Source organism: Palaemon carinicauda, chromosome 24, assembly GCF_036898095.1.
Source record: "Palaemon carinicauda isolate YSFRI2023 chromosome 24, ASM3689809v2, whole genome shotgun sequence".
In the NCBI taxonomy this organism is placed as follows: Eukaryota; Metazoa; Arthropoda; class Malacostraca; order Decapoda; family Palaemonidae; genus Palaemon; species Palaemon carinicauda.
In genome coordinates, this window is record NC_090748.1 from 85,795,050 (window position 1) to 85,803,144 (window position 8,095).

An 8,095-nucleotide genomic window follows, 5' to 3' on the forward strand; every position below is an offset into this window, starting at 1 on the left:
GGTCAATTAAATCATGATTATCGGGTAAGTATATTCAAAAATTTATTTTACTAATGAAAATAACATTTTTCAATATTAATCTTACCCGATAATCATGTAGCTGATTCACACCCAGGGTGGTGGGTGGAGACCAGCATACATGTTAACAAAGAAGCTAAGTATCCCGTATTTTATTTTATTAGTTATTCAAAAATAACATAAAATAAATAAGTACCTGGTAAGGAAGACGACTTGAACCATTACTCTGCCTTTATTAAGTACGTCTTTCTTACTGAGCGTAGCGGTCCTCTTAGGATGCTGAACGACTCTTAGGTGCTGAAGTATAAAGGGCTGCAACCCATACTAAAGGACCTCATCACAACCTTTAACCTCGGCGCTTCTCAAGAAAGAATTGACCACCCGCCAAATCAACAAGGATGTGGAAGGCTTCTTAGCCGACCGTACAACCCATAAAAAGTATTCAAGAGAAAGGTTAAAAAGGTTATGGGATTATGGGAATGTAGTGGCTGAGCCCCCGCCTACTACTGCATTCGTTGCTACGAATGGTCCCAGGGTGTAGCAGTTCTCGTAAAGAGACTGGACATCTTTGAGATAGAATGATGCGAACACTGACTTGCTTCTCCAATAGGTTGCATCCATAACACTCTGCAGAGAACGGTTCTGTTTGAGGGCCACTGAAGTAGCCACAGCTCTCACTTCATGTGTCCTTACCTTCAGCAAAGCAAGGTCTTCTTCCTTCAGATGAGAATGTGCTTCCCTAAACAGGAGCCTGAATAGGTAAGAAACTGAGTTCTTAGACCTTGGAAGAGAAGGCTTCTTGATAGCACACCATAAGGCTTCTGATTGTCCTCGTAAAGGTTATGACCTTTTTAGATAGTACCTAAGAGCTCTAACTGGGCAAAGTACTCTCTCCAGTTCGTCCCCCACCAAGTTGGACAGGCTTGGGATCTCGAACGACTTAGGCCAAGGACGTGAAGGAAGCTCGTTTTAGCAAAAAACCGATCTGCAAGGAACATGTAGCCGTTTCAGATGTGAAAACTATGTTCCTGCTGAAGGCGTGGATCTCACTTACTCTTTTAGCTGTTGTCAAGCACACGAGGAAAAGAGTTTTTAATGTGAGGTCCTTAAAAGAGGCTGATTGGAGAGGTTCAAATCTTGATGACATAAGGAACCTTAGGACCACGTCTAGATTCCAGCCTGGAGTGGACAACCGACGTTCCTTTGAGGTCTTAAAAGACCTAAGGAGGTCCTGTAGATCTTTGTTGGTGGAAAGATCCAAGCCTCTGTGGCGGAAAACCGCTGCCAACATACTTCTGTAACCCTTAATCGTAGGAGCTGAAAGGGATCTTACGTTCCTTAGATGTAACAGGAAGTCAACAATCTGGGTTACAGTGGTACTGGATGAGGAAACTGCATTGGCCTTGTACCAGCTTCGGAAGACTTCCCCTTTAGACTGATAGACTCTGAGAGTGGATGTCCTCCTTGCCCTGGCAATCGCTCTGGCTGCCTCCTTCGAAAAGCCCCTAGCTCTTGAGAGTCTTTCAAAAGTCTGAAGGCAGTCAGACGAAGAGCGTGGAGGTTTGGATGTACCTTCTTTACGTGAGGTAGACGTAGAAGGTCCACTCCTAGAGGAAGAGTCCTGGGAATGTCGACCAGCCATTGCAGTACCTCTATGAACCATTCTCTCGCGGGCCAGAGCGGAGCCAACCAACGTCAGCCGTGTCCCTTTGCGAGAGGCGAACTTCTGAAGTACCCTGTTGACAATCTTGAACGGCGGGAATGCATACAGGTCGAGATGGGACCAATCCAGCAGAAAAGCATCCACGTGAACTGCTGCTGGGTCTGGAATCGGAGAACAATACAACGGGAGCCTCTAGGTTATCGAGGTAGCGAACAGATCTATGGTTGGCTGATCCCACAGGGCCCAAAGTCTGCTGCAAACATTCTTGTGAAGGGTCCACTCTGTGGGGATGACCTGACCCTTCCGGCTAAGGCGATCTGCCATGACATTTATATCGCCCTGAATGAACCTCGTTACCAGCGTGAGCTTTCGATCTTTTAACCAGATGAGGAGGTCCCTTGCGATCTAGAACAACTTCCACGAATGAGTCCCTCCCTGCTTGGAGATGTAAGCCAAGGCTGTGGTGTTGTCAGAGTCCACCTCCACCACCTTGTTAAGCTGGAGGGACTTGAAGTTTATCAAGGCCAGATGAACCGCCAACAGCTCCTTGCAATAGATGTGAAGTGTCCTTAGCTCCTGATTCCATGTTCCCGAGCATTCCTGTCCGTCCAAAGTCGCACCCCAGCCCGTGTCTGATGCGTCAGAAAAGAGACGGCGGTCGGGTTTCTGAACAGCCAAAGGTAGACTTCCTTGAGAAGAAAGCTGTTCTTTCACCACGTGAGAGTAGACCTCCTCTCTTCGGAAACAGGAACTGAGATCGTCTCTAGCGTCATGTCCTTTATCCAGAGAGCCGCTAGATGATACTGAAGGGGGGGAGGTGGGGTCTCCCTAACTCGATGAACAGGGCCAGCGATGAAAGTGTCCCTGTTAGACTCATCCACTACCTGACTGAGCATCGGTTCCTTCTCAGCATGCTCTGGATGCAATCTAGGGCTTAGTATATCTTTGGGGCCGACGGAAAAGCCCGAAAAGCTCGACTCTGAAGATCCATACCCAGGTAGACAATGGTCTGGGATGGGACGAGCTGGGACTCCTCAAAATTGACCAGGAGGCCCAGTTCCTTGGTCAGATCCATAGTCCATCTGAGAATCTCCAGACAGCGACGACTTGTGGGAGCTCTTAAAAGCTAGTCGTCTGACGGAGCCGGACACAAGATCATGGTACTGCTGCACAGTCTGTGAACTGTCAACCATGGGGAAGCGAGGAAGTACAGTGACAACCCGAAGCTGTCTAGACTGTCTGGGTCGTACAGACAACTCCTTATCGGGTTGCTGAGGTTGCCGCACTGCGTCACAACAAGTCACTTCTGCTGGTTGTTGAACGTCTTCCCAGTGACACACTGACTCCGTAAACAAAAAATCCTCTAACAAGGACTAAGCTTGGACTGCATGTCTTGCAACACAGCTCAAGGTCTATGGGAGCAGGTGTGGTAACAGACGGGGTTAGCGACTGAAGTGGAACCATTACCCTCCCTGGAAGCATGCTATGCTTAAATAAAAGTCCATAGGAGGCTAAGCAGCTAAAGGCTCCTCTCCAAATGACAGAGTCCTCAAGGGAAAATCAGAAGGAGGGAGAAAAGCACTTTCTCATCTACAGGAACCATATCCGAGAAAAGCTAAGTTCTCTCAGTGAGGGTTTCACTGGTGCAAAAGCAGCAGACTAGAAGGCAACGTTATGAAACTGCTTGACAGTCTAGTGAGTTGGCAACAACCAAAGATGTGTGACTGAGAAGCATGCGGTAAGGTATGCAGAGCATGCTGTATGCAGAGCATGCTGTATGTAGAGCATGCTGTAAGGTAAGCAGAGCATGTTGCATGGCGTGCGGCTTATGCTGCATGGGATGAGGCTCATGCTGCATGGGATGAGGCTCATGCTGCATGGTATGAGACTCATGCTGCATGGGATGAGGCTCAAGCTGCAAGGGATGAGGCTTATGCCTCATGCGTAGAGGAGGATGCCGCATAGTATGAGGCTCCTGCCTCATGGGTTGAGGCGGTTGCCGCATAGCATGAGGCTCCTGCCTCATGGTTTGAGGAGGATGCCGCATAGCATGAGGCTCCTGCCTCATGGGTTGAGGAGGATGCCGCATAGCATGAGGCTGCCTCATGGGTAGAGGAGGATGTCGCATAGCATGAGGCTCCTGCCTCATGGGTTGAGGAGGATGCCGCATAGCATGAGGCTCCTGCCTCATGGTTTGAGGAGGATGCCGCATAGCATGAGGCTCCTGTGAGGTTCCTGCCTCAAGAGTTGCGTCTGCCTCAAGGGTTGAGGAGGTAGCTGCGCAGAGAGAGGCTCATGCTGTGAAGAATGCGGTTGCTGCATGCGTTGAGGCGGCTGCCTCATAGCATGAGGTTCCTCAAGAGTTGAGGCTCTTGCCTCAAGAGTTGAGGTTCTTGCCTCAAGAGTGGAGGTGGCTGCCGCAAGAGTTGAGGTTGCTGCCTCAAGGATGGTGGAGGTTGCCGCAACGCAAGAGGTTGCTGCCTCGAGGATGGAGGAGGTTGTCGCAACACATGAAGCTCCTGCCTCAAGGGTAGAGGAGGTTGCTGCAAAGCATAAGGCTCCTGCCTCAAGTGTTGAGGAGGTTGCCGCATAGCAAGAGGCTCCTGCCTCAAGGAAAGTGGAGGTTGCTGCACAGCGCTGGTATCTGGCAACTCCCAATGCGGCAGCTCACGCGTGGAGGTAGGTTGAGGAACCTCAACATCATACGTCTGGCAGGGTGGACTGCGCAGAGGTGGAGTTGAGGCGGCTGCCTCATGAGCGCTCGCAGGAGGAGGTGTGCTAACCTTCTCTGCCTGAAACTCCTGCATCAACACCGCAAGCTGAGACTGCATTGTCAGCAGCATAGACCACTAGAGTTTAAGAAAGACAACAACAAACGGAGCTACTGTCCGTTGAAACTGAGGGTCTAAAACAGCTGGTGCGGCAACAGACGGAGTTACTGTCTGTTGCGATACCACCTTGCCTCTCTGGGAGGTGTGCAGTTGTCGTACTGCAGCAAGTCCGAACTGACCCAGTGCTAATGGCACCACCTAGGAGTTGGACTTGCGCGGAAGGGACCGACTTGCACTTAAAAGCTGCAAGATTTGGTCCATGGTTTCTGCGAGAAACCTCTTCCGCAGACGAGGAATAAAAGGGCTCTCTCGTCTTTGTGTGGGTGGGGTGATCACGTCGGCTACGTGAGTTGGTAACACCCGAAACCACGGAGGGAAACGTCTGTTCGTCGATCAAGGCCTGCTGAACCCATAAGTCCTTCGACATTACTTCTCCCCTGGGCTTGGGAGCTTGTAAGAGGTCCCAGACTAGGCGAACAACTGGCACGAACAGACGAACCCTCGAACGCAACACTGTAACACTTTGCGCTTATCACTTTATCACTTTTGATTTTCTGTTTGCACTTATTTCACTGAACTCGAAACTTTAAGTGGTTTGTACCTGAAACACGCAATTCTATCCTTCATTAAAAGTTAGTAATTGCGAAAACAGTATTACAATGTAACAGAAAAACATAATGAAAGATAAATAATTCAGTGGCTGGAAAAGAGACTAAACACTAGATCAAATAAACTACGTTTAAAATCTCTCACCGCATAAAGCCTGAGAACAAGAATAAAACTCTAGAAACGTTTACCTTCTTCCCCTAAAGAGACTAGGGAGAAGAGCAAAAACGATAACAACGTTACCCGCTTGAACGAAACGTTTATCCTCCTCTCTCTCTCTCCCTCCGTCTCTATCTCTCTCTCTCTCTCTCTTGACTTAGCACCTGAGAGAAGAGCCCAATTATATATATCGTTAAAACATATTATTGTTAAAGGAAAAAAACTGAAAGATTTCCCAAATAAAAAGTTCCTTTATTAGAATTAAAACCATTTAAGCTAAGAAAGAATGAACAAAACGCTAGAATCGGTTTACTCTTACTGCAACGTGACACCGTGATAGACTCTCTCTCTATCGTAACGATAGAGCGCAAGTTGAACGTTCTGAACGTCAACAACTGCAGAGACAAAACAAAACGTTAGTTCAACTTTGAAAACAGTACAAGACTATCAAAGAAATTCTTTCAAAAACATTAAAATAGCATAATATGTTAACAGGTAAAAACGAAATGACGGGCTCAATGTTAATTAACTTCGGTTCCAAGAAAAGACCGCCTACTATTAGGAAAGGTCGAATATAAACAAATATAAAAATTAATTTTAATAAGTTTATAATAAAAGGAAGTTAATCAAAGAGGCCTATAAAAGGCGGAGAGATATAAAATAAATCTATAACTTTGTTAAGCAAAATTAAGAGAGTCTATACTCTCTTCGACACCAACACTTCCGTCTAAGGGAAGGGTCGGCCATTTAAAAGTGAAAGAGAGTTCATACTCTCTTCGTACCAAAATTAAATCAAAAATTAAATCAAATTAATTCCAAAAACTTGCTAAGCTAATGATATAGCTTCCTGAATAGCGAAGGCTAAACTCTAGAGCAAATACATCACCAAATCGTGAGCAATAACTCCAGAATCAACAGCGTATCCATGTAGGTCTAGCCGGAGGCACGACAGAGGAAAAATTGAGGTGGTGTTGACAAGAAGTACTGGAGTACCTGACCACAGATGGCGCTGTGGTGTTCACCCCCACCTGTATAGCGATCGCTGGCGTATCCCGACCGTAGATTTCTGTCGGCAACAGAGTTGACAGCTACATGATTATCGGGTAAGATTAATATTGAAAAATTTTTTTTTGTGTAATCATAAATTGTGCTAAGTGTGTTTAGTTCAGTGTTTTGAGTGAAAAACTTCACGTTTGGAGGTCTCATGATAAATTTCACATTTTAAGGACCGAGATATGGGACCATAGTTAATACAAATTTTGAGACAGAAACTAGACACCTTCATTAAGCACTTCCTCTACCACAAATGGGACGATCGGACTGTAATTAATAACCTCGGCTTTGCAACTCTACACTTTGGTCTAGGTGAGGTCATGGTGGCATAGTGTCCCACAGGATGTAAGGAAACAGCATCCTAATTAGATTAGGTCATATTTATGTATTTGTTTCCTTCGTGAAATAAGGCTAAGGAAACAGCATCCTAATTAGATTAGGTCATATTTATGTATTTGTTTCCTTCGTGAAATAAGGCTAAGGAAACAGCATCCTAATTAGATTAGGTCATATTTATGTATTTGTTTCCTTCGTGAAATAAGGCTAAGGAAACAGCATCCTAATTAGATTAGGTCATATTTATGTATTTGTTTCCTTCGTGAAATAAGGCTTTTAAGATATAAAAATACATTTGAAATTGTAAATGGCTACAAGTCCTAAAGCTAAAAAGAAAAGAAAAAATTGGGTAAAATTATAGTTACAGACAGAATAACATTTTGAACAGAAAAAAATATTTTCCAGTAGTAGATAACATGCTTTCACTGAATTTTACCCTCATTTCAACAGTAAATAAACCAAAAACCTGTTAGACCATCTAAGAAGGGGCTATCTTTAAAAAACCTAATGTTTTTTTTTTTTTTTTGCCGTGCACCTGCTTCACTTGCTGAAAAAAAGACATCAAGATCCTATTTACTGGCAAGCAGTACATGCTGACCTGCGAGCGGTACCCCAATGTGTTATTTCTTTGATAATTGTTTTCATTTGCAGTGAAAATATGTATCACATTCGAAGAAAACGGAATTTTGTAAATAGGAAACACCCTTTTTTTTGTAGAAAAGCTTTTTCCGTCCGTAAGTAGAAAACAAAATGGGAAAAAAGTTAGTTTTCCTCTAAATTACATACACAAAGTGTTCCAAGAAGGTAATGTATTCTAAGGTGTTTTGTACAATAATGATGGCATTATCTATCGGAAACCAGTATTTTCAATGCAATAGACATAAATTATAATGTATCGCAAATGCACCGATACCATCTAGGTAACTTAGACTGTCGAGTGTGAAGACAAGTCTATCTCAAATACAATTTTTTATTCACTTTGTTTCACTAACTCTGAATTAACCATTTGTTTTTACCTTTGTTCAGTTGCTCAACTTAATATCCTGGCTGCAAAGACGTTTCTTCTTATCCAAATTAGAGAAGCAAAGAATAATTTTGCTAATTGCAAAATTCGGACTGGCTTCAGCGTACCAACAACTTAATAGTATCTCGATTCTCGAACTGTTATCTATACATCGGCTCTTCTGAACTCTTACTTTTCAGTTAGGTCAGATCAGGTTCAGTGCTGATTCAGCAACGTCGCTTATTATCTTTATCATTACTTGCTAAGCTACAACCCTAGTTGGAAAAGCAAGATTCTATAAGCCCAAGGGCTCCAACAGGAAAAATAGCCCAGTTAGCATAGGAAATAAGGAAAAATATAAGATTTTAAGAACAGTAACATTGAAATAAATATTTCCTATGTAAACTATAAAAACTTCAAAACAAT

The 8,095-nt window shown here is 44.3% G+C and overlaps 1 protein-coding gene across 3 annotated transcripts in view; it reads right to left on the bottom strand.

The window, feature by feature from the left end:
- The window catches only part of LOC137618197 (transcription initiation factor TFIID subunit 11-like), a 123,348-nt gene extending 115,508 nt beyond the window's left edge, over window positions 1–7,840 (bottom strand). For all 3 annotated transcript variants that reach the window (XM_068348288.1, XM_068348289.1, XM_068348287.1), the window contains exon 1: window positions 7,683–7,840. The gene's annotated coding sequence lies outside the window, so the exon portion shown is untranslated. The remainder of the gene's footprint in view (window positions 1–7,682) is intronic.
- Window positions 7,841–8,095: the final 255 nt, after the last annotated feature.